We start from the raw sequence: 27,253 nt of genomic DNA on the forward strand, positions 1-27,253 counted from the left end.
GCGGAGTTGGGTACCTGCTGCTCACGTGGTCCAGATGAGCAGACATAGATCGGACACAGGCAGATGCATGAACATCTTCCAGTGCCTTAAGGAGCAGTGGTTAAGTACAACCTACTGAACACGTCTCCGTCTGTAAGCTAAGTGCCAGGCACAGCCAACCCACAACACTCACACAACCACAAGGCAACTAACCCTCTAGGGGCCAGGCAGCATTTCAACCTGGGATTTTTAATAAAGCCATGCTATTAGCAAGAACAAAACAGACTCAAGCGGCGAATGGCAGCGATTCTTCACCAACACACAGGGATTGGACCAACATGGATCTACAGCTCGGCACCATGGAACCAATCTGCTCCCCACCCGAGTGCCACCTGACATAGCCACTAGGCTCAACCTCTCTTCTTCAAAGCCCTAGCAAGTGGCAACCAGATCAAAGGACCCTATAAAGTAAGGCGGTTTTGATGTCACATTTAGAAGAAAGGGACCTCGGGTGATTGAGGGATACACATTGGTATCTAAGGAGCTACAGGGTACAGTTGAGGAAGGAGGAAAGATGGATGCTGTGGCCTAGACAGGCACTCCCTGATCTGAAAGGAGGGAAGTATTTAAGGCCGATGTCCAAGAAGCAGCTAGAGCATCTCTGCCAAAGCCACTGTCAAAGGCGGGAGTCAGGCCTCCGCTCACACTAGCCTGGCTGCCCTCAACACTGCTTTACGAAGAAGGGCAGCGGCCCCTTCCCCTTTCTGAGAGGCGGTTCACACTCTCCAACTTATTCTTCCATGTTCGTTTCCAAGAACGCTATGAGCATATGGAGTTTAAAAGCAGAGTGATGCGCTCTGGGGGAAAAGTTCTTTTGGAATCTGGACTGGATTCTACTTGTGTCTGGAGAATTGCTGTCTGCTATAGTCTTATCTTTGGTTTTCTTTCCAGTCTCCCGGAGGAAAGCCCTTGAGGGTTCTACAGAGTTCTCCAGCTCAGTCCTAGCTCCACTTGCCATGTCTCTGTTGGCAAGATTCATTCTTTTGTCAGTGAACATTCGAAAGCTAATAATAATGTTGCTTGCTCCCTTAGACTGTTTATGACCCTCTCCATACAACTGAGGCCACTTTTTGTATTTCAACTTGTCTAATGCTTTCTCTGAGAATAGACAAAAAAAAAAAAAAAAAGAGACTAGCCAAGTTAATAATCTGTTCATCATTCCCAGACTTAGAAGACAAACTTCTGAATCCCAAAGACCAAAGACACCTGGCTGGCTTGCTCATCCGTTTCCCTAGAGACAAGGCAGTCCTGGATTTCTTGCTGGTCCTCTCCTCTGAATTTAATCAAGCATTGCTCTTGTTTGGAGACTTGAGTCCTAGCTGTGCCTTTCCCGGGCACAAAGGCCTTGCAGGGTTGGAAACCCTTTCTTCGATGGGCCCATGCATGCCCATCTCTGGTATTCCCCATCAGGGCCCAAAAAAGAAAAGTTTGAAGAAGCAAGCAAGGTAGAGCCATGACTCCCGACCAGAGGCCCAGCATCCAGCATTTGACCAGCACATTTCAGGAGAGAAGCTAGTATCATAAAAGCAGGTTCACTGGGGTTGGGGATTTAGCTCAGTGGTAGAGCGCTTGCCTAGCAAGCGCAAGGCCCTGGGTTCGGTCCCAGCTCTGAAAAAAGAAAAAAAAAGCAGGTTCACTGTCCATAAGGCAATGTCCTAGGTGTTATCTCCTAGTACAGGACAGCAGTTCCTTAGAAGGAGCTGGTCCCACACCATCACAGGAGTGAACACTATGCAGTCACATGCAAAAGCTTCCTCTGAGAGACACAGTGTAAAATTAAAATGCCCAGGCTAAAGTGTGATGACACGCAGGAGGCAAGACCAGAAGGATCAGCTGCACCTGCTCATAGCAAGGCAGCTCTGCACACCTGAGAACATGAAGGGAACAAGCTAAGAACTACTATGGCTTCTGGCATCTTCTATGAAGTGACCTGTGACATACCCAGGACAGCTTTTCCCCAGTGCAGCAAAAACATTCCCTTGGAGCCTGCTCCAGCAAGTTACATACTTGGTGACAAGTTTGTTACAGTCTGCAGATGTACTCAGACAAATGCAACGACAATTGTTCCAACCAACAACTTCCTCTATTGTCCTGTTTCTAATGTGAGTGACTGACGCCAAAACATGTGACTTCCTTCAAGCTGCTCTGGAAAAGTGGCTGCCTAGCAGCTTGGAGCTGTACCCCAAGCTTGGCTCAAAGTCTGGGGTAGGCCTTTGTAGGCAATATATATACATATTATATATATACTATATATATATATATACACACACACATATATATAGACACATATACACACACACGTGTGCACACACACACACACACACGCACGCATGGCAGAAGGCATATCTGTGTGCACACACGCGTGCTGCATATACACGTGGAAGCCAGTGATTGACACTGGGTTTGGGTTTCTTTTTCAATCTCTCTTCACTGTACATATTGAGACAGGGTTGCTCAGAGCTTGCCAACTGGTCTAGTCTGGCTAGACAGCTTGTGTCAGGGATCCCTGTCTCTGCCTTCCAAGAGCTGAGATGACAAATGGGCTACCGTGATCACCTGGCAATCTGTGGTTGCTGAAGATCCAAAACTGGTAAAAGGCAAGTCCTTCACTTCTGAGCTATTTCCCCAGCTCCATGGCTAGGCAGTTTTAAGGTCAAAATGGCTACAACATTCACCAGTACTGTCAAAGTCAAAATGATGCACTCAGCCTGGGCACAGTGCAGGAGTGCTGTAGGGTATACAGATGCCCCCTCCATGGCCCAGACATTTTCACACATGTGCAAACTGTGTGTTCTAACTACATGTGGCCAACAAGTGCTCACTGGCGACTAGCTTGCCACGGCACCCACACTCACATGTATAAACAGGCACAAATTGAGGCACAGGAGATGCTCTTTTACTTAAAAGTGCAGTCACTCAATGAGCCTCTTAAATTGAAAATATCTTTAAAATATGGTGATTCTACCCGCCCTGTGGCACAGCCTTCTAAGTAATGTTATCAGCTCTTCCAAGGGTAGGCAGAAGCCTGGATCTTTGAGAGACATAGAGAAAGGACCTTACCAAACTGCTACCCTGCTGTGGAGGAATCAAAATTCAAAGTTCAAAGTTAAGTATGGAGAGGGAGTTAACTACCTGCTTCCTTTACATCAGTGTAAATCCAGAAAGTTGCTGAGGTAATCTGACAGAGATCGCAGTGCACTAGGTAGTAATGGAACCACAATCAGCCCTGAGTGATATTCACTGACATGATGTTCACAGCCTCCTGGTCACCACCAGTACCTCTCTCCAGATGATCAGAAACAACACGAGTCAGCAAAATTGGACCAATGGCAGCAGACAGCAAAGAATACCAATGTATGAACCAAGAATTAAAAAGGTCAACTGAACTCAGCTAGTCTAAAGTGCCCATTGTACCAATGAAATACAGCACACAGAATGCCTGCTTTTGTTTTGTTTTTTTCCTGGACAGAACATAAGCAATGAGTTGATGCTGTATTAAGAGAACTACAGGATAAGCGACAGACTAGGAGTAAGGATTTGCAAAGAGCACAGCTGACAAAAGCTGGCTCTCCAAAACACGTGCTAAGAAAACAGCCTGGTTAGACACAGGCTAGGGGCGAGGAATGGTACCCTAACATGTGGGCTAAAAAAAGCAAGGAGGGTCAGAGTAGTTCAGTAGGCTAGGCTAGGTATTGAGTTCAAAGCTAGCCTGGGCTACATGAGACTGTCTCAAAAAATTAAAAACAAATCTAAAAAATTGGTAAAGGAGCCTAAAAGTGAGGCCAAGAAGACACAGATGTATGAAAGCATGCAAAATTATGAAAAAGGTGTTTCCCTTCATGTGTCACCTAAGTGCCAGGCCTCTACACACCTGGCAGAATTGCAGAATTGCCCAAATCCAAGCACTAGTGAGGGTGTGGTTCAGCCTTGCTTACTCACTGCTGGGAGGATGCAAAGGGATCCAGTCTGAACTAAACATATCACCATGCAATCCAGAATTAAAACATGTTGCATGCTCTTGACCCCACAAACCCTGCAAATAGGTGCTAATACATAACTCTGGTTATTATCTGGAAGCAATAAAGATGTCTTCCAGTAGGAGAATTAATGAACTGGAGAAAGTCAAATATGGCATACATGCCTATAATCCTAGCACTCAGCAGACCAAGACAAGAGGATTATGACAAACTGGAGGCCAGCCCAGTCTACATAGTGAGTTCTGGGCTAGCTAGAGTTGCACATCAAGACACAGAGAACTGTTAAATGCTAATTGCTTAGTGACAGGAAATGAGCCTGAGAAAGGAAATAACCATGACTCTATATGGCCTTCTAGATAAGAGCTGAGCCTGTCTTTCCACCTACGCAGCAGGCTGAGGCAGGAGGACTGTATGTGTAAAGCTTGCTTAGGCTACAGAATAAATGTGACACCAGCCCAGGAAACTTACCAGGACACTGCCTCAAAATAAGAAGTAACAACATTTGGGAGGCTGAGCAAAAGGATAAGGGGTTCAAGGCCAGCTTCAGGCATAAGACCCTGTCTTAAAAACAACAAGAACAGTAAGTAAGAGGGTGGAAGACCTGGCCAATGGTAAAGTGTGCACTGGACATGCATGGAACCCTACACTCGATTCCCAGCACTGAGGAAGGAGAAAGAAAATGAACGCTTAGAAAATTTGAAATCCCTCCCTTGTGCCAGAAGTGATGGTAATACTTGTAATTCCAGGTATTTGGGAAGCTGAGGCAGGAGAACTGCTACAAGTTTAACACCAGCCTGAGGTACAGGGCCTCCCATTTAGTGAGAAGAAAATAATCACAGGACCCAAAGACCCAATTTTCTCTCATTGGACAAGAAGCAGAAAACAGTGTGTCAATACCAGTGACTCATCAAGATGACTTAAATTTTTATTTTTGCTAAGAAATTGGCACAATGAAATGAAAGTAAACTTCAAGACAAACAAACACTAGAATTCTTTAGGCCATCTAGAGAAGCTGTCACACTGCCATATAAACTGTATATGTAGATGGAGAAGGGTGGTGCGTACCTGGAATCCCAGCCCACAGAAGGGTGTGACAAGAGACACCATTGTTACAGCTTCAGGGAGCCAGAACAGCAGAGAACCAGTGTCAAGGTTTGCGGACGTGGTATGGGAGAGCCACCATCCAGACCCTCTTATCCCCCATCCAGTCAGAATGCCTCAGATACAGCTAATAAAAGTTCTTCCTCTAGCCTGGGACCTGCCACCCAGTGCCGCCCACAACAGAATCCCTCAGTATCTCAGCCTGTTTGTCCCTAGCTGAACTACTGCTCCTACATTCCTGTAGCACCATCAGTTAGTAGGCATGCATCTAGGAAGTACTGCAAGACTCCCAACAGCTGACAGAGAACATGACTGTCAAAGGACCCAAGCACTAAAGTGAAGCTGTTTCAGCACCAATGGCAAAACCCAGAGGAGCCCTGGAAGGCCCCAACCAACACTGACTGGCCTCCCCTAACACGTGACACAAGGAAATCCACTGGCCCCTAAGCCACAACTGCATACTGCAAAGCCTCCAAGCCTATTTGCAGACCACAAATGCAACTCACCAGTGCCTGTGTTTACATGGCTGGCACACCATTTCTGGAAGCAACTTTTCCATCTGCAAAGGAAAACATCAGAATTGCCAAGAGAGCTGCAGGAGACTACTGGGAAATCCCAGGGCCTTTGGGGCATGGAGTACAGCACAGCCTGGCCCAGATAGATCTAAGAGCAGAGTCTTAGGAAAACAGACTGCAGCTGGACCACCAGCTCTAGTCCCTGCATGGAGGGTGGCTGGGATGAACGGATGGGGTAAAGAGCAAGCATTAGCTTACTGAGCCAAGTGGGGGGAAGGAGCTCAGCCCCTTTCCATAGGCCTGTCCTATCCTATCCTATCCTATCCTATTCTGTCCTGTCCTGTCCCTCAAGCAGCAGGCCAAGGAACCAACTCAGCTCTGACGTGGTTGTGCATGTTTGCAAGAGTCCACAGCTTACCAACATAGCACACAAGAGGCATAAACACACACATATAGACACACTGACACACAGATACCCTTACACAGGTAATCTTAGGCTAGAAGAACTATTGGCCTCTTAAATTTTAATTTCTCATAGATCTTCCTGGCCTTCAAGTCACACAAAGACAGGAATGATGATCATGAAGGTTGCTAGTACCAACAAGACAACACTGAGGCCAAAATTCTGAGTGGAGTTACCCATTTAAGGTATGTGGTGTGCCCATCAGATAATAAGGACCAAGAGTTCGGGCTCTGCTGGACTCTGATTTTCAGTTCACTCAGACTCCTGTAAGAACTACCACCTCTGCCCTTCTAATACCTGAACTACTCAAGAAGCTCCTAACTGGACCGTTGACTTTCCCCTTGACACTGCAGACCCACTTTCAGTGTCAGAACCCGAGTGACCCCTGTGAGTCCATTATACTGTTCCCTGCCTCTGCCTCTTCCCCTCTGGATTAGTTTCCAAAGCCCTTCAAAGAGCCCTGGCTCTCCAGCCATCTGCTTTAAGCTATGCACACAAGGTCCAACCCTGGTCACATATCTGCTGAGGTCTCTGCCAACTGCAGCAATGCTCAGAAGCCCCTTCTCAGTTGACTACCCAGAGCACCTGAGTAAGCCTAGCTGCAAGAGCTACCCACCACACTGGATACAAACAATGTGACAGCTTAAAAGGAAATGCCACTGAATCTGCGTGAAACAGGTAAACCCCAGTGGTGATTAACAGGACACTAAAAAATGGACTATTACTATTGACAGGCCTTCACTGTGTAGCCCTGGCTGGCCTGGAGTTTATTTTATAAGACCAGGCAGGCCTTGAACTCAAGAGATTGGCCTGCCTTTGCCTCCTGAGCACTGCGGTCATGGCATACAGCACTATGCACAGACAGACAGCAAACACCTTTAATATGGAACTGAATCAAAATAGCCTTTGCCCTACTGCTCACAATGTGAAAGGCACACTGCACACAGCAGTGCACACCAACTACATGGGAGACTGAGGCAGGAGGATTACGTGAGCCCACAGTCTGAGACCAGCCTGGCTAACACTGTCAACTGAAAACAACAAGGAGAGCTGGACAGAGTGGCTTATGCCTGCCATCAGCACTAGAGATGCTGGGCAAGAGAAGAGCCATGAGTTGCAGGCTAGCCTGGACTACATATAGGATTCTGCCTCAAACAAACAAAGGATTGAAGGGGAGACACTGAGATTTTAAATGAAAAGCGTTTCCATGTTGTTTTGTTCTGAGGCCTAGCTGGCCCCACACTGGGTTCTCTGGCGTCTCTCTCCCAAGGGGGGAAACATATTTTGTTGTTGTTGAGCCTTTAGTTTTTTTTAGTTTAAAAAAAAAAAAAAAAGAAGAAGAAAAGCAGGGTCTCACATGGCCCAGGGTAGCCTCAAACTCTCTACTACTTAAGGGTGACCTTGAACTCTTCATCCTCCTGCTTCTCCTCCCTGAGTGCTGGGATTAGAGATGGAAACACTTTATAAACAGACTCCCTCTACATTTTCTACTAAAACCCAAATGTCAAGGGGACCAAGCTGGCAACCAGCACCTCAAAGGCTCATAACAAAGCCCACTTGAGTACACAATCGTATTGAAAATAAGACAAACAGCCCCCAAAGAAAGGGTTCTCTGCAGGTTTGGCTTCCTTACCTGGGTCTGTATGTTTCTTCGATCTGCACTATCAGCTGAACAGGAGGGATCTGTTTTTTAATTAACTGGCAATGAGAGGTTTCTCCTCCCTCTTTTCTAAAGGTTTCTAGCACTAGCAGATTTGCTGGTTCAGGCCACTAGAGTCAGAATGAAGCTCTGGCTGCCATGGAAACTGCAGCAAGCTTCTAAACTGAGAAGCTCCTGGAATCCAGGCTGGCTGAAGGAAGTTGTTGCAGCTCTAATATCAAACCCTCGAGAGGGGCCTGAGACACAAGTCCCAAGCTGAGCACTGATCAGACCCTCTCAGTGCTGTGTTCAGTGCAAGTCAGATGCCGACAGACTGTGATTCTGTTACTGACCATGCCCTCCATGGGTCAGGACAGGGAAGTGAGTAGGAGAAAGAGTACACGGTATGACAAATTAAATAAAAACCTGTCATTTACGTACACATACTCAAGAGCAGACCAAAGATAGGATTGCAGTTGAGTAACACCACTGTGAAGACCCCTCAGACAGTGGTGCATGCAAAGTCTAAATAGACAGAGCCTTCCAGATCCTAAATGTGTACTGAGGCAAAGAGGCTGTGAGGCTCAGCTCTAAGTGGTGGAAGTTCCTGAAATGTCAGTCCACATGGTCAGATACATGCTGACATTTTAAAAGAGGGGAGGCATGCAGTACTGACTAGTCCCCTCGCCAGCATCGACACATCCCAAGCACCTTGCTGTTCCACTTTCTTCTACATGCATGAATTTCACCTGGGCCACCCAGGGTTGCAGCTGCCATGCGGCAGAGCAAAGGGGTAGGACCACACAGACCTCAGCAAATTCAGTATAACTCTTCCTGGACTATTCGGTTAGGGATTTCCCTTGTTGACTGAGTGAGTGGTAGACACACTATAGAACCAGGACAAAGGAACTCAGTCCTGAGGTGGGCATGAGGGGACAACAGAGGCTTCGCCATATTACTCAGAATGCACATGGTTTAAACAACTTCTAGAACTTTCTTTTTAACATTTTCAGACCTTGGTTGATGGCACATGGCAGACACCAGTGAGTGCAGCTGGAAATAGGAGTGGGGGAACAGGAGAGGATTACCGCTGTATTGGGTAAAGTTTCAAAAGTCTAGGTTTGAATGGATAAAGAAAACTTACTTGTGGCTATAGCCTGGGGCTACAGCTTCTCCCCCACACCAACCCCTCCTAAGGCCAAACAACCCAACAGTAAGATCAGCACCAGTGTCCCAGCAACTCCTCACTTAGAACCACAGGCCTATGACAGGGCACTGTTCACCAGCATAGCTGTGTTCAGACTCCAAAGGAGGCTGGAAAGGTAACCTCTGAGGAAATAGCACCCGAAGGACTCCTGCTTCACCCTGGCAAGCCCAATTCCACACAGACCCCCATGCCACTCACAGAGAGAGGAAGGGAACTGGCCAGCCACTTCCTCTTCCTTTTCTCCTCCCTGCTCCACTCAGAACGGCTGGAACCTTGGGTCAGCTGGCATAGCAGGAACGGGCCACCCCCAAACCTCCACCTTGACAAAGAGGAATGTGGCGGAAATGCTATCTGGCACTCTTTTGGCTCTGGAGAAAAATTGGTATACCAGGTCCCCCAGCATTTTCTTCGCACTAGAGACTGTGGCTTGCTGTTCCTTGGATTAACTACTGCTGCTCTAGACCCCGTGTGGCTGCCGAGATGGCAAACCTGGGAAGGACACAGCCACAACATTACAGTGCAGAGTAATCACTCAATACCCACTGCATTCAAAGGAACAAGGCCACTGGGGTTTTACACTAAGAAGCCTCCAGTGTCTAGAGACATTAGCTACAAAGTACACATCCACACATAAAATCATGTTGTATATTGTTGTCTTCTGACAGGAAACACCCAATGCTAGATGTAAAAGATACAACCCTTTTAGGCATTAGGTCTTGAACATATGAACACATAGCCAAAGGCATTATTTCAGGCTGGGTTGTAGCTCAGTGCCAGTGCTTGCCAACATGCACAAGGTATCTCACTGAATCTCTGGCACCATCCCCACACCCCCAAAGTGCTGCTTCTGTGGGTCACAGCCAGGTTCTTCACACTGCTCTAGAACTAACTTCAGCTAAACACAAAACTAAATTATTGAAGACAGACAGACTGCTTGTCTACCCAAACATCCTCCAAGGCTCGGATACACAACAAGGTAACTCCTCTTTCTAGGCTAGAGGGGAAAAGAGACAAGAACCCTAAGCCTGCTTCTCCTGAGTATACACAAGCCCATATGGGTCAAGAAGCTCTACACAGGCCAGGTATGGAGGACATGTGGCAATTTCAGTATTTATGAAGAAGAGCCAAGAGGATCTCAAGTCTGAGGGCAGCCTGGACCTCACTCATAACAAGACTCTTTAAGAGGGAGGAAGCAGCTTTATTCCAGCAATGCTCCTCAGGGCCAAGCAAAAGACCCAATTTGGTTTTATAACTGAAGACATAAACAGGTCCCCTTTCCACTCAGTCATTTGTAGGGGACAGAGGCCTAGGCTCTCATACAGTACCAGGTCCTGGTCTGGGAGCCAGCCCGATAACGCTGCTGTCTTGACTAAGTCTGGAACACAGCCACTTGCAATCCAGCTGCATGCAGTGCTAACTTGGAAAGGCTCAGGCACAGGCCAGAGGTCACTGGTAGCCTTCCATGGAATAGCATGCAGATCCAAATGTGCACAAAACATTTCAGCCATTCTGGGAGACTAGCAGCCATCTCTAAGACTGTGGTAGAATCCTTATATCTATGCTTTGTGTAGATTCCAGTCAAATAAAGACTGGAGCCAGCATACTGGAGCATCTATGCAGTGAGCACTTAGAAACAAGAGAATTGGAACACAGCTACAGAGATGGATTTGCAGACAAAACCCATTGCAAAGATGATTAAGGAATGCTTGTCCCTTATTTAGCAAATCTTGCTACTCTGCCCTGGATGTAAAGCTGAAACATGAACCTTTATGCTGAGAGAAGTAGGCAGGCCACACTGCACTGAGCACAGTGGTTCCTCATTCTTGTATACACTGTGTGTGTGTGTTTCCTGTAAATGCCTAGTGCAGGGTCACATGTGAATCTACTATAGGTACGAATCACTAGATTCTATAGTATATAGAATGCCAAAATGAATACATGTAAAGTAATCTGCATTTTGTCTCCAATGTAAACAAATGGAAATTCATTTGAAAGTCTGTGTTTAGACTGCAAACTTGTGTGCGATCTGACAATTTTACAATGTCCTTTGAACACACCTCTGTAGCTTACTCAGTGCTGCCATCCCAAACAGCTGGGTAGAGTTCCAACACCTAGACAGCACCATCAGGTTAGTAAGAGAACAAGCAGTCTCCTCATGTACTCCATAGAATTCAACCCAACAGGAGTTTTATACCCAGGCTGATGCCCAAGGGGACAGACAGTGGCCAGCTGTGTATACTGCCTTGAGTTACAGAAAGACAGCTCCCAGTGTTGGCCACAGGCCAGGGGAAGGGAAAACAGTAAGAGGCTTGCAAGAAAATGGAATCAGCTGACCAAAGAGGAAGTCCTAAGGTCTTAACAAGGTCTTTAAGAGCTGGAGACCCACTCAAAAGGTCAGAAGATTCTGCTAACAAAGCTTAGCCCAGAACCTGTTACACCAAGAAAGGGAGAGACTGAGATGTGGAGGAGGGGCTCTAGCCTCAGGGACAATCACCTCTGTCCTAGACCTCACTTTAGCTCCCTGGCCTCTGGGCCTCAGCATAGATGTCCTTACTCCAGCTCTCAACACCCCATGTACTGTCACTGGCACCCCTCCTTGCTCTTGGGGTATAACCCATCCCTCACTCTCAGACCACACCAGCCCATACACTAGGACCCGGACTATCCCTTCCCCCTCACTCATCTTCCTATTCTGAGTGCCTAGAGAAAGCAGAAGCTGCTGAAAGTGGACGTGCCATGGATGCGAAGTCCCTGGCTCTTTCCTGCCTTCAAGGAGACCTTTCATGGCCACACCCACCCACTTGGAAAGTCTAGGGCACTGCAATGTGAAGGGCGTGCACTAGAGGTAAGCCAGCTGTGGCTAGCTTTACAACAAAATAACATCACAAGAGTTTCATTTTTTAAGGAGTTCAAAACTAACACCCATCCTTCAGATCTGTGGTCACCTGTAGCACATTGAAGGAGGTCCTCCCAGGTTTTAAAGTGACAACTCATATAAAGTTGGGAGCTTCTAGTATAAAAGTCTGCATTTCTGAAAAGCCTGCCAATCACAAAAGAGCAGGTGTAGGGACCTGGAGACATGGCTCAGTGGTTAAGAGTATTGGTTGCTCTTCCAGAGGTCCCGAGTTCATTTCCCAGCACCCATGTGGCAGCCTGCAACTGTCTGTAACTCCAGTTCCAGGGGACCAAACACCCTCACACAGACATACATTCAGGCAAAACCAATGCACATAAAATAAAAAATAAATCATTAAAAAAAAAAGCCTGCCTGGATATATGCATCACAAAAGCACCCAGTGTTCCTGGTCTAGGTCCAGGTCTGAGCCCTGAGCATACAGCCAAAGCCTGCCACAACAGACAATACTCACATGAAAAAGAAGCCTTTACGAGAAAGACCAAACTGATTCCAACTGTTAACAACTATTTAATCAAAAGTCAAGTTAAGCACAACTGCTCAGTTTAAGGCAGTAACTCCCTTTCAACAATTAATAAAGTCCTTGTAAATGCTCCCCACGCTAACATTTTTTAAATTTTTTTTTTTTTTGCAGGATAAATATTAGCTTGGGACCTGCCTACACAAGAAGTGAAAGCTGACAAAGAGGCAGTTTTACAAAAGAAGAAGAAGAAAGAAGGAAGAGGAGGAGGAGAAGGAGAAGGAGAAGGAGGAAGAGAAGCTGCAGGGCTCTGGGTGCCTGGGTAGGTGACCTCTGTTTCTGGTCCAGGCTCTGTGTTGTTAATCCTCAGCACCCAGCAGGTGGCAGGTCCTGGGGCCTCACCACCTCCAAAGGTGTACGCAGCAGTCTCTGGGCAAGCTCAGTACTCACTGACAGAACAGGGAATGGAAAATGAACTTATTAAAAGGAGAGGCTTAAGATACTTTGGGGGATAAAAGAGAACAGTGGGGGCTTGAGTCTGACTTCAGCTTAATTTCTTTCTGTTGTTTTTTTTGGAGGGGGGGCGTGTTTTGTTTTCAAGACAGGGTTTTCCTGTGTTTTTGGCCATCCTGGAACTCACTCTGTAGCCCTGGCTGGCTTGAAACTCACAGACCCCACCTCCCTCCTCCACCCCCTAGCCCCCAACCCCAAGTGCGGGGATTAAAGGTGTGTGCCCCTACTACCCCGATCATTTTAGTTGAAAGGTGTGTAAGTGGTCTTATGACAGAGGTCTGGCCCTGTAGGCAGCTCTAGAGACCCCAGATGCCAGGCAGCCAAGCAGGTGAAAGATGATTCCCACGGCATATTTTCACTGCCAACCCTCAGGTGGCCCCCACATCGCCCTCTTTCCATTTCATCTGTGTAGTTTCTATGAGTTTAATCACAACTAGGAGCTCAGCTGAGAAAAGAAACCAGCTAGGCTGGAGGCAAACTCAGTTCCTGTGCTGAGAGGGACTGTCCTGACTCGTAGAGCCTGGCTTCACCTCTCTACTCCTGGGCAACTAAGCTGCTCCTCCAAGAAACTCACATGCACACAGGGTATAGGGCCCCTCACACATCCACAGCCCTTAAGTAAGAACCAGCCTAGGCAGGGAGAACTGACCAACCCCTTTTGACCACAACAGTGACAGTCATGTGGGCTATGGGCAGGCTTACTGTGACAGCCCACCATCTTCAGCAAGTGTAGTCAACTCTCATAACTCTTGACCTAAGTAAGCTCTGCTGACTGAGAAGCTTGTTCCTATGAACTCTCAGCTGAAGTGAGTCTTTCCCGCCACACAGTGTTCATCTGTAGACCCCCAGCTCAGAGGAAAGCAAAGGAGAACACAGGTTGAAAATAAAGCTACTTTGGGGGCTCTAAGCCCATTTGAGTGGCCCTCGAGAATCAATGGTCAATCTAAGAACACTAATCTCTCTTCTTTTCTTCTAGATGTGCTGTGTAGCCCCAGGCTGGCCTCACATTTGGTAATCTGCCTCTACCTTAAACACAGAATTACATGTACATACCACCACACTCAATGAGCTATTAATAAAGGGCTAAGTTTCTGATTTGGAAATACAAAACATTAAATGACTGTTTCTGATGGAAGCTAAGTTTAAGAAACCCCACTTCTGCCCGTTGTGTACAGACCTTCCCTAGGTCCTGCTGCTGTTCACAACCCTGCCACCCAGTTCCTGTTCACTCCAGATTCCTTCCAGGTGGCCAGCAGTGGGGCAGGCCTTGCTGCCTGAGCTGCAGTCAGCTGTGGAAGACAGGTCAGCAGGAGGGCAAAACAGGAGGTGTCGGACACTGCACTCTTGGGCCTCTGTTAGCTCCTAGGAGACACTGAGGGTTTCAGCTGGTCAGCTGTCTGTCACTGATAGCAGGGCCACAGGGACAGCTGGCAGCACCCCGGAGAACTGGTATGACATCTTCCACAGGAATTCTAGGACAGATCATACAACTCGAGCATGTCACTGTGTAGATGCTACTGAAAGACTCAAAGGGTCTTTCACACAGGCCTTACCAGGACAAACCCACTTCAACGTGAGTCCAAACGATGATTTGTCAACCGGCTTTAAAGGGCACGTTCAGCACCATGCTGACCTCCAACCACAGCATTCTCACAAACGAACTGCAGGAGAGTCAGAACGAAGAATGCCAAGGCCCGCCCCATGGCAGGGGGCCCAGGCAGAACACGAGAGGGGCAGGCAAGAGTTGTAGGGGCAAGGACAGCCCTGGCCTTCTCCTTAAGGCTCACTTCAATTTTCTATGGATGGAAAGTTAGCCACAGCTGGCAAGAGCTGCCTGGTGTCTATAAAAGCACTCCTCCGGGAATGGCTGGAAACAGACACTCTAAGATACTTTCATTCTTTTCCTTATTTGCCGTTCTGAAAAATAAGCTGCTCTTCCTACTCCGCAATGCAATGGGGTCAAAATCTTCCACAGTCAACAGCAACCCAAAGAAAAGAGCATCAGATCCAAGATATTTCCAGTTTGGCAAGTGGCCCAAGGTAACTCTATGCTGTTTACTTGGTACAAGTAGAATTCGCCTGGGGATAAAAACCTCATCCCTTAACCAGTTGGCCTGTGTCCCTTAGTCCTGGGGACAGAGGCTGAGGCATAGGGCACTTTTCATCTCCTCTTCAGCCCAGTGTTCCTTTGTCTCTGTGGTGCCCACCACCTAGAAATGTCCACTCTAGGCCCACTGTGGTTCGTAGAGCCTGCATGTTCCCAGGGCTGGCCAAAGCCTCCCAACTGCGTGATCTATCAGTCTGTCAGAGGAAAAGCTTGCAAAGGCCTGTGCAGGATAGCCCTGGAGCTGACCACAAAACTCAGGTCCCACCTGCTCCGAAAGGGAGCCATCTCAGGACAGAGCCCTCCTGGGCCTCCCTCACCTTTCAAGGATGCTTCAATAACTCCTCCCTCCTTTGCTCTGGGGTTACCACTGTGAACTCTCCACACTAGCAGTGAAGGGAATCATGCATGAGAACAAGAAAGGTCACTCCAGGGAGCCATACACAGACTAGGTTCCCCTAGGCAGAGATGAGCCTAGGCCCTCCCTCAAAGCCAGAACCTATCCCATGTGTGCAGAGACCTACAGGGTACTCGTAGGTATACAGCCAGCAGAGGAGTCTTCGGTCAAGCCTGTGTGACCTGCCTCCATTACACACTGCTTCTCCAGGACACACACCTATTATATAAGCAGTGCTCAGGAGCACAGGCCAACAAAGACACAAAGGAATGCAGCATATATAGCAAGGGAATCCTAAGGCAGGGAACACAGCTAAACAGGTCAGGGAGAAGGAACACTCTGCGGCTGCCCCAAGGGTTTGCTCTCCTCAGTCAGGACATTTAGAGCATTAAATTTCAGTCTTTTCTCACAGAAAATACTCAAAAGACCAAATGGCAAGTTTCAGCACTATTTCACAGTGCGCCTCCACATTCCCGGGGCCAGGGAGTGGCCTCCCACCCCCACGGTTTCTATTCCAGACACTGGCTCCAGGAGTTGGGGTAGATCATCAACAAGGGCAGGGGTAAAGGACAGACAGAGATCCAGTGGATCTTCTGTAGCTGAATACACACTTGGCTTAGGTGGACCACTATACGCTGGGGAAATCTAAATCAATTTCAACCTAAGGATCTAGTTGTGGACAGTACCAAGAATCACAGACACGAGGGAAGATTCCACTCCCTCTGTGACTCTACTGTGCCAGCTCCCCACATCTCTGCTACCACCTCCAGCCTGTAGGAGAGCAGGTCAGAACTCACAGCTTCTCTTCTTCCCCAATTTCTGCTGGAACTGAGGACAAGGGAACAAAAGTGATGGGATTTGTTGAGTGTTCTGAAAAGCCATGACCCTCAGCACCAGAGATCAAAATCTTGCACAGGGACTCCAAACACATCCTTAGACACTTGGTCTGAGAGGTAGCCTCACGTGCAGTCATTAAAAGCAGACCAAGGCAGGAAGTGGTCATCATACAAGCCTGCAAACACACATAGATCCTTAAAAAAGATTCAGGGTTCCGGGGGGTGAGGAGGGCATGGCAGCATACACCCACAGTTCAGTGCTTGGAGGATCACACAGGTTCTAGAAAAAGGGCTACAATGAGCTCCAGGACAACCAAAGTTAGACAGAGATCCTGCCTTAAAACCTAACACAGACCTGGAGAGGTAGCTCAGTAGTTAGGAACACTTGCAGAGGACCCAGGATTGTTCTTAGCACCCACGTCAGGCAATGCACAACCACTTGTAAATCCAGTTCAAGGGGATCTGATGCCTCTCCTGGCCTCCACAGACACAGCACTTGAATGTACATTGGAACACTTAGACGTTCACATATACACATAATTAAAGTTTATCTAGATTGCCCAATAGAGGTGGCACATGCCTTTTTTTTTTTTTTTTTGGTTCTTTTTTTCGGAGCTGGGGACTGAACCCAGGGCCTTGCGCTTCCTAGGTAAGCGCTCTACCACTGAGCTAAATCCCCAGCCCCGGCACATGCCTTTTAATCCCTGCACTCGGAAGGCAGAGGCAGGCAGATCTGAGTTCCAGGACAGCCAGGGCTACATGGGGAAACCTGGTCTCAAAATATCCAAATTAAAAAAAAAAAAAAAAAAAAAAAAAGTTGGGGCTGGGGATTTAGCTCAGTGGTAGAGTGCTTACCTAGGAAGCGCAAGGCCCTGGGTTCGGTCCCCAGCTCCGAAAAAAAAAAGAACCAAAAAAAAAAAAAAAAAAAAGTTAAGCTAGGGGTTAGAGAGTTGGCTCAGTGGTTAAGAGCACTTGTTCTTGCAAAGGACCCAGGTCCAATTCCCAGAATCCATGTTAGAGACTCACCATCTCCTTGGGCACCAGGCATACATGTGGTACACAGGTATACACACAGACAAAATATTCATACACAAAAAATAATAAGAGTAAATATTAAAAAAAGTTAAACTAAAATCTTTTTTTAAAATTTATTTTTCTGGAATTCTTCTCCCTCCCTTTTTATTGGCTATTTCTTTATTTACATTTCAAATGTTATTCTCTTTCCCAGTTTCCTGTCCATAAGCCCCCTATCCTCTCCCCTTCCCCTTCTTCTATAAGGGTGTTCACCTCCCTATCCACCCCCCAAACTAAAATCTTAAACAATATACACCCCCTCTTTTAAACATATCTTCTATTGAAACTACTCTCTTTTTTGAGAGAGTCTTCCTAAGTAACCTGAGCTGATCTAGAATTCAGGATCCTTGGGCTTCCCAAGTACTAGTAATACTAGTGCTATCATACCCAACGTATTCAAAATATTTTCAATCCAGAAAATCAAAGTACTAGTCAAGTAACCCTTATTTTTCAAAAGCCACAGAAACATCCAGGGCCTGTACTGGCTCCTGGTCCCTGCAAGAAGGCCAGAGCTCATGGGGAAGAAAAGAGTTGAAGTCAGCTGCTGGTCACCCCCTATGGCCCTCCCCAACATGAACTTCTACTATTCTCTGCAAATTCACTTATACCTCAGGTGGAAGTCACCAAATGAACTATCAGTGCAGTGTCAACTGGAAACATCCCAGTGTCTCCATGGTTTGCCCTGCTCAAGTCAGATTCCATCACTAACTATTGAGGAACTCAGCAACGGCTTAAGCAGAGCAGGATTCCAAAAGCAGTATGGCCTCCAGCAGGTCATATAATCTCCTTAGACAGTAAGACATCTTGCCAGAAGGGAGCAAGAGCCACTCACTGAGGCAAGGCCCAGGAGAAGGATCCATACTATAAATTCAGTGTACCCCACTTTATCCTCAAAAGACTAATTTACGGAGAAGACATGGCCGCAGTTCAGCAATCTGCTGATTCACAGCCCCAACACTGCTGACAGGTGAGTTCACATGGTCCTGAAAGTCCTGAAAGTCACCAACCAAGGACATCAGATCTCACTATACCCCCTTGCCATTCTCCCCAGGTCAGCTGAGCCACAAGCATTAATCCTTTAGAACTCCTAGAGGAGGGAGCTTCCAGAGGGGGGCACTAGGCCTCTCACCCAGTTAGCGGAGCTGCCAATGTGGGTAGTCAGCTACAGCAAATATGCAAATTATTTGGGTGTTTATGAAAAGAACATATTCCTTCAGGTAGCTAATAATTCTAAAATTAAATAAATGGAAAAAGAAGCAGAGTGTCCTGGCCAGTGCTGTAATTCTGACGCTGAGGAGGCTGAAGCAGGAGGATACCCTGAAATCAAAGTCAGCCTGAGCTATTAAAAGTGACCTGCGAACATCCTGGATTACATCACAAGACTGTCTCACGGTAGAAAAGGAGGGGACAGAGACACACGTGGTAGAAAAAAACACACTCCTTTTAACTGTCCCTGATCTCCATATATGTGTGTGTGCATACACACACACACACATTAATTTTTTTCTTTGAAAGTCTATTAAAGCTTTAAAAATTAATGAAAGCAGGGCTTCCTAATGCCAGCACTGGGAAGACGAAGGACTCACTCACATGTAGGCCTCCGTCTAAGCCCTTGCTATGTCAGCCACTTTCCAATACCTCCTTCCACCTCCAGCTCCACCTCCCAGGCAAGCTGATCCATCCTCTGGCAGCCACCCCTCAGGTTTTGAAACCACACAGGAGGGAGGGACCCAGTGCCCTAATTCGAGCAACAGATAAACAGTGCTCACTCTACCTCCCAGCCATCCATCTAGCCCCGCTCCAGCCCAAAGGAGCCTAACCTGTTCCTTCCCCCATGAGGTGTCTAGGATCCCCACTGGTCAGAACACCCAGCATGCCCCACCGCATGTCATCAGCTCCCAGAAGCAAGAAAGCCCTTCCATCCAAGGCCTCATACTTGTCCTCACGGGAACTGCAGAGCCCGTGTGTTTGGGTTCGTTTTCATTTCCCCCCCGCAGACACTGCCTACTCAACTGTTTCCTGTGGGTGTGCAGCAATCGTAGCTGAAACTCACAAGGTGCTTCCCATGAGCCAATTTCTTTTCTAAAAACTCCATCTATACCAGCTCACTAACCTCCCAGCAACTGCGTGTGGAAAACTCCCATCCTCCCCTTGTTGTCAGCTGAACAAGTGAGTCTGGAAAAATCCGTGAGAAGGAAGAGGTGATGTGAGGAGGACTGGGCCAGCAGTGAAAGAGCCAGGGCCTTCCTCTCCAGGTTTACTAACACCAGGAAGCTCGGTCAGCAGGCGCTTGCTGTATGCTTGGAAGGCAGACAGTCCCAGTGTGGGAGGATATCTAAACACACCCGAGCATTCGGGGGGAGCTAGACAGATGGAGCACCTGACTCAGGGAAGGTGACCAACACAGTTGGGCAGCCACCTGCACCATATAGGCTCTTCTTCAGAACACAGAGATTTAGGGCAAACTAAGGTTTCTAGTAAAACATTCTTCATGCAGAAGGGAGTGGGTACAATCTCAAAGCAGAGAAAGCTCTTCAGCCTGACACAAAACTTCCAAGACATGGAGAAAAAAAAACAAAAAAACCCAAAAAGATAAACCAGCCTACATGGAAGCCCCTGAGAATAGGAGGATACAGTTCTTTGAACTAATGTAAGTCCAAAGACAAACTTGGGAGGGCCTGTCAATATGCAAGGAACTAGTGCTGGCAGGAGCAGCTTCTCCTGAGAGGTTCACTTTCAGAGGACACAATGGAGCTATGAGGGGAGCCCTCTTCCACCCTACCCACCGGTCAGGTAGCCCAGCAGGTCCATATATAGCTACCATTCCTACAGAATCTATACCCACGCTGCTTTGGGTCCAAAGCTAATACCCAGCTTCAGGCATCTACCTGTTGTTTCGGGCATGTGGCAGGGGCTGGGCTGGGCAGCTGTTCTGCTCCTAGGGCACCCTACCGGCTACCTATCATACTACCAAGTGGGTGCGTACCGTTCTATGGGAATTCTCTTCCATGTAAAGCCAATAGGAAGCTGGATCCCACACATGGGATGCCAAGTTGCCGTGCAAGATGCAGTGAGATCTGACTGGTATCCCACAGGTGTTAGCCCTCGACAATGCCAGGAATGTGCATCCCATATCCCAGGAAGAAAGACGGAAAAGTGTGGGAGTGTGGGCCAAAGGAACAGGGGGCAAGCCTAGCAAACTGTGGCCTAAAATCACAGATAACCCCAAGAAGAGACCAGAACAGTAATGGCTGGAGGCGATGAGGGAGGAAGGACAAGCCCTATACACTTCTGAGAAAAGGCACTGTGTAGGAAAAGAATAGAGGACTCTTGGCAAGAACTAGATGATCAAGTCTTAGACTTCTGTTACAGAAAAAATGACAGCCAGCCATTGTAACACACATTGATGATAATCTTAGCACTCAGAAGGCTGGGGCAGGATTGTGAGTTCAAGACCAGCCTAGGCTACATAGCAAGAGACTATCTTGTAAAAAGGGAAACTGTATAGCAAGTGCAAGGCCCTGGGTTCAGTCCCCAGCTCCAAAAAAAAGAAAAGGAAAAGAAAAAAAAAGGGAAAACTGTAGACTGATCAAAGCCCATAAGCAACTAGTAAGAAGTGACATTACAGCTTGGTTCTTCCTAGAAACAAGGGCTGAATGCTACAGCCTGTCAAGGACTGGGGGGCGTGGCTGGCCTTCTCGAGGGCCCGCCTGCCAGGAAGCCAGGGGCTACGTGTGTAGGAGCCACACTGAATCGGAGCAGGCTTCCTATCACAAGAGGAACTAAGTGACCTCTGCAGAGTGGTCTCAAGGGAAGCTAATGAACAATGCTGGAGCAAGCAGACACCAATTCTCCAGCCTCACCAGAGACATCCCATCCCTGCCAACCCTATGGTCAGCAGCCAGCTAAATGTCATCTTTTATTGGCAGGCCAGTCAAGGGCTCTTGATAGGACAGGCTCAGACCCCAGGCTGATGCTTCGCAGTCAGTATCTGCCAGTTCTTACTCAACTACTGACTAACTGGGCCCAACAAGGAGGTGTCCCCAAGAGCTTTACAAAAGAGAAAGTGAAAGTGTATGATAGGGCTACATCACCTAATGATACACTATGTCTACTTCAGTATATAACACATGGCACATGCAATTTATACATGTGTGCAACAACAGGGTGCCAGACAGAATTCATCAATGTAGTACATAAGCTACCTTCTACAGTAAGATTGTATCAGACCATGTACAAAGGACTACACTTGTCACATAGATATATGCATCCACACAGTCCCTAGGTCTGTTGTCCATGTCCCTGCCTTCTATATCTACTGACCCAACCAACTACAGGCAGAAACTATTCACAAAATTTCATGTCAGCTGACATTTTTTTTCCTGCCATAATTCTGTAACAATAGACTATAGTGGTTGGTTTATACAGCATTTACACTGTGTCGGGGTTAGAGATGACCTGAGGCACACAGATCCACAGTTCACACCCAAACACCATGCCATTTGCTCTAAGGGATTTGGGGATTCACACCGGCCTCCCGTATCTGGCTATGTGATTAGGCAGACAAGCAGATGCAGGTCTGACCAGGACTCCTCTCCAGGGCTGTGGTGCTGGTTAAAAGGTCCCACAGGGTTCCACAAACTTCAATTTCTGACCATCCTCCCAGCTTCTTTGTCCAGAGTTGAAAATTGCACTTTCGGGGCTGGAGAGATGACTCAGCAGTTAAAGAGCACTGGCTACTCTTCCAGAGGTCCTGAGTTCAATCCCCACCAACCACATGGAGGTTCATATCTGTGTTGGGATCTGATTCCCTCTTCTAGTATGCATGAAAAGGGAGCACTCATACATAAAATAAATACATCTCTCAAAAAAGAAGAAAGGAAAAAAAGAAAATTCTACTTTGTACTCTCTCACTGCCAAGTCTTACCTCGGCCACATTTTTCAATGTGACATTGCTTGGATCTTTTAGGCAACCTTGACTTTCTGTGGTGCTCACTGCTAATTTTAACTCCCTAAATATCCCCATAAAGAGGCTGTCACAACAGCATCCAACAGTCACTTTGCATGGTATTCAATTCACAGCTTTGCGGACAGGTGAGTTCCTGGCATGAACAGGGTTCCAAGGCCACGGTGATTACTAATCCTGGTCAACATGACAATGTTAAAAACACATGAAAAGCTGTAAGGACAACCCTGCTGGAATTGATCTTGAATGGAGACAGAGCAGAGGAATGGCCTAGCACACAGGCAGCCATCCAGCTCAAAGTTTCAACAGTTCTGACGACCAGACCCTGTGGCCTCCATTCCCAGAGCCTAAAAACTGCCCAGCAGCCTACCTTATCTAGAGACAGGGCAAGACAGGGCCTCCTTTGGTGGGCATTAGGAAACACATGACCATCCACTAAAATGTACACAAAACTGTGTCAATTTGTGCTGTAAGGGGCAAAGCTCTCACCAGATTCCAAAGAAACTCAGGGCAGTGCCGTGGAGACAGGGTGCTGAGGACAGCATGTGGCCTCAAAACTGGTTAAAGGACTTTCTGCTATGCTGTGGTTATGATATCATCCTTTGGTACTGTTTAAAATCTACCCCACTCTGCTGCTGCCTTTAGGATTTAGATGAGCAATGTAAGTCTGTATCAAAAAAGGAAGGAAGGAAGGAAGGAAGGAAGGAAGGGAGGGAGGGAAGGAGGAAGGGAGGGAGGAAGGAAGGAAATGAAATGAAAAACAGAGTCTAGGGATGCAACTCAAAGGTGGAGGAGCTCTTGGCTGTTATGAGGCCTTGGGTTCCATTTCCAGTACTTAAAAAAATAAAACCCACAAGGAAAATAGAGAAGCCGGGGCAGTGGCACATACCTGTGGCCCCCGCCTTTCCCCAGGTTGAGATAGGAAGATACTTAAATCTGCAAATTTACAAACAGCCAAGGAAAAGGACAACAGAGCCCAGCAATGGTGGCACACACCTTTAATCCAGCACTAAGGAGGCAGAGGCAGGTGCATCAGGCAGACACCTGTTAGTTTGAGGCCAGCATAATCTAAACAATGGGTCCCAAGATGTCCAGAGCTATGTAGTGAGATCCTGTCTCAACAACAACAAACAAAAAAAGGAGGAGGGGGAAAGGAGGGGTGGAGAGGAAAATCTATTAAGGCCTGGCCTGCCCTCCTCCTTCAGGAAAAAGATAGTTTTTAAGTTAGGAAACTCTAAGAGCTGGCCAGGTCACCAGACTGAGATCCTGAGCTCACTACACTTGGTGGTATATGAGAACATGGGTCAAATTGTGTTTTCTAGAAGCAGACAGGCTGAGTGTTGTGCTTGGTGAGAGGTGGGGAGTCTGCTTGTTTTGGACCTTGTGCGCATGGCCTTAGCTCCCTGTTTTGAGAAAAAGCCCAGGGCTGGCCCTCTGGAGGAAAAGCAGAGCTAGCAACACACTCGGCAAAATCCTGGTTTCACATTTCATAACCAACACATTCCCATACCCAGATAAACCGTGCCGTCACCTCCCCCTTCAGCTTAAGCAAGCTGCCCAGTACAGCCCCTTTGTGAAGGTTCCGGAAACTAAGCCTTACTCTGTCGTGCTGGCTCTGGGAGCCCCTGCACCTGCCTGCTAGGTGTGTGGGGAGGGGGTTGCTATAAGGCCACCCTAGCACACAGCTGGCAGAAAACAGGGCCAAACCATGTTCACAGTATTCCTGGGATGGCTCTCACAGCACAGTCATAGAAGATGTCCCCAGGGAGGTCACAGCTGCAGCCAGACCCACCACACCCCTCCGAGTCTTGCCTTCTCAAGCTACACTGGCCAAGCCAGCTCCCTCTCCTCCTGCTTCTCCCCTAGACTCTACGCATCCATGAACTCACAGCCAGGCGCTCACACCATGCCAAGTGACTCCAAAAGAGAATAAATGGCCAAGTAGTCTTTCAGATCAGGCAGGATCGCCATTAGTCAGTTAGCTCCACCCCTTTGTTGAAGGCCCAATCCTTACCAGCCCACTTCTGACAGTTCTGATTCTGTTCTTTCATCCCTAAGCTCCAAGCTATAGCGGGTGGAAGCTCCTTGGGAGGCTGCTCTCTCACCAGGAATCCTTTTCAGAGTCCTACCATCAACTCTACTCTTCTTCCCTCTACTCACAAGGGTCCCACACTCCCTGACCACACCAGGATCTGTCTTTCCACAGAAGCAGTACCCTTGTTCACACATGGCCTCATATGCCTGTGCATATACCAGGTCTCCATAGAGCCATTAGTGATCAAAAAACAAGCAAACAAAACTGTGCAAGAGCTCACAGCTATAATCCCAGTGCACAGGACACGGAGGCAGAATTTAAGGTAGGTTCTAGTGGTACAGCCTAGTGGTACAGTGCTTATCTAGCATGCACGAGGTTGTATATCAAACACAGTAACCCTGATAAAGAAAAAAGTTACTCTTTGAGCATAGGAATTTGAGGTCTACCTTGGGCTATATAATCTAGACAAGACTGGGCTATAGAGACAAATGGGGGAAAATACTACAACAACAACAAACACTTAGCAAAACTCAGCAGTCCTACTTTGGCAAAAGAGGTACTGGGTAGTTAGGAGAGGGCAAAAAGAACATGGGCACAGGGTACGAAGGCTGGGATGCAGAGGACCACAGAAGGCAAGCAGTACTGTAGAGCGGGCACTTACCTCTGAGAGGCTGAAGGTGCCTGGGCTTCCCCATGCCTGTTCCCACACGTGAGCTCCTTGAGCTGAGGGGCTGTCCAGACTCACACAGCTTGGGAGGAAGGCATCAGGTCCTACTGCCACAGACCTCCAGCCCCAGGCACATCCAGAATATCCAGGCTACCACTCTCCTTAAATGACCAAGGAAAAACCAGGAAGATGGAGGAAGACTTTTGACATGTAGGTAGTCGCAGTTCCTCACAGATTCCTTTTCACTGAAATGGTGTCACAAAAACTTCAAGCACTTGGCTGGTGACAGAGAGGCATCCTGTTCATCATCCTTCCACCTGCCACCATGTGGCAGAGCCCAAGACACAATGGAGCTATGTCATGGCACCCACAGGTATCCAAAAAAGTTCAGCCAAGCCTCCTCACCTGTCTCCTGAGCTGTCTGTTTCCTCTGGGCTGTTTCTAAGATAAGACCCATAGGTGGGCAGAATGACAGAAACAAACTCTCTAAGTGTCACAGGATGCTTTCCAAAGTCAAGGACCTCAGATTGGGACCCAGTCTGGTCTCCTGACTAGGAGGCAGGGAGATATACCCCCTTCAGCAGGACTCTGACAAGACCACCAACCAGGTCTGCTCCACTTCCCTGAAAGCTGAGGGCTGGCCCTGTCTTTCCCCCACCTATGGGGACGACTGAAGTAAGTAGAGGCCCTGCCAACTCCACTTTCTAAACCAGCAACTGCTGCTCAGACGCAGCCAAACGGTGGCCTGGCCCCCAGAACAGATGAACACCGCAGTCCTGCCTCCAGCACCCTGAGCTCATGTCATAGCTCTACAAGACCAAGGTTACTCTCTTTTTACCTCACACTGTGCTTAGCACACTCTTTAGGAGACAGTCAGGAGCAAGGAGCAAGATGCCCAGGTAAGGGCTATGGCAGACCATGTAACAGGGGTGAGTCAAAGCGCACACAGCACTTCAGGCAGTCAGTGCACACTGGGCCTGTAGAAACTCGACCCCACAGCAGGACAGAGTCAATTTCAAGGCATGCTAATGATCTATATGCTGTGTCAACCAGGTTCTATGGTGATTAAGGTCACCTACAACTAACCAAAAGAGTGCTATGCCTGGAAAGCACATACCCTCCAGTCACGTGCAGGAAACCTACTCTAAGGAGGCGGGAGGTGAGTGAGAGGTGATGAGATCACGAGATAGAGACCTGAGTGAGCTCCTCATGTCTATGAAAAGGTTGGGTTAAGGCCTTGTCCGTTTCCAGCACAAGGCTATAGCCATAAGGCATCTCTTTGAAGCACCAAATGTTCCTTCCCTCAGCAGACAGACTGAGAGCATCCGGCTCTTGGGTCTCCCACCTCCAAGTCCATGGGAAATAAACTGCTGTTTTTAAGGTCCCAGCCTATATTTCTAAGATCCTAGTGTCCCACTAGATTTAGTATAGCATTCTAGAAACACACTCAGTTCCCAGGGGTGACAGGACTGGGACCAGGACTCTCTAATCTACCTTGTGGTGTTGTACAAAGTATAAATAAGCATCACAACTGCCTTCCCTATGGCCACTAAGAACCAGGACACCAGCAAAGGGCCCACAGGGCACAGGAACCCACCCCCTGCCTATTCCCAGGTAACACTCTGCAGGACGGCCCGCCTAAGATTCCAAAGCAAAGCAGAACTGTGTGGGCATCAACAATTCACTGAGTGGACCAGGATCTAGGCAAAGCGTGGGGAGGTAAGCCTACATTCCCTGATCTCAACTGCCTTCCTGTGCCACTCTACAGGTAGAAGCCATGCTCTGTGCTGATGGCTTCCAGTCTCCCACAGACCCACATAAAACCCTATCTGGGCCTGACACAAACTACCATCACTCCTGGCAGGCTTATCGGGACCCAGCGCCCCTTGCCAGAGATGGCGCAAACTGTCAGTGTGGACTGATAACGGTGGTGACAATGCCACTCATCTGCGCCCACAGCTGCTTCTACCCTGGAGACCTGCAGGCAGAGCTTCTTTCTGCCCCACGTCTTCCTCCATTACTGGTGACAATTGCCACAGGCAATCTACTCCTTCAAAACCTGCTCTGATTTCATTCTGCACTTGGTTGGTTTCAAACATCGCCCCACTCCAGTATTTTTCACACACACAGAGTATTAGGTGAAAATGACACTCAGAACTGGAAAAACAAGCCAGGTATGCCTAACCTCAGAACCTGGGAAGTGGAAGTCAAAAACCAGCCTCAGCTGTTAGTCTCACCACATGAGGCCCAGGCCCAAAACAAAAACGATTTGGTGGGTTTTTTTTTTTTGTTTTTGTTTTTGTTTTTTAAATTAGAAGCATAGGGCTGGGAATATGGCTCTGTGGT

General features: G+C 47.8%; 1 protein-coding gene across 4 annotated transcripts in view; it reads right to left on the reverse strand.

Annotated features, from left to right (window-relative positions):
* Slc45a4 (solute carrier family 45, member 4) overlaps nt 1-27,253 on the reverse strand; it is an 88,338-nt gene that overhangs the window by 31,805 nt on the left and 29,280 nt on the right. Inside the window, exon 1 of one of the 4 annotated variants that reach the window (XM_039080227.2) lies at nt 7,729-12,975. The exons of the other annotated variants lie outside the window; for them this stretch is intronic. The gene's annotated coding sequence lies outside the window, so the exon portion shown is untranslated. Of the gene's footprint in view, nt 1-7,728; nt 12,976-27,253 lie in introns of those variants that run through there. 4 annotated transcript variants of the gene reach the window in all.

Source organism: Rattus norvegicus, chromosome 7, assembly GCF_036323735.1.
Source record: "Rattus norvegicus strain BN/NHsdMcwi chromosome 7, GRCr8, whole genome shotgun sequence".
NCBI lineage: Eukaryota > Metazoa > Chordata > Mammalia > Rodentia > Muridae > Rattus > Rattus norvegicus.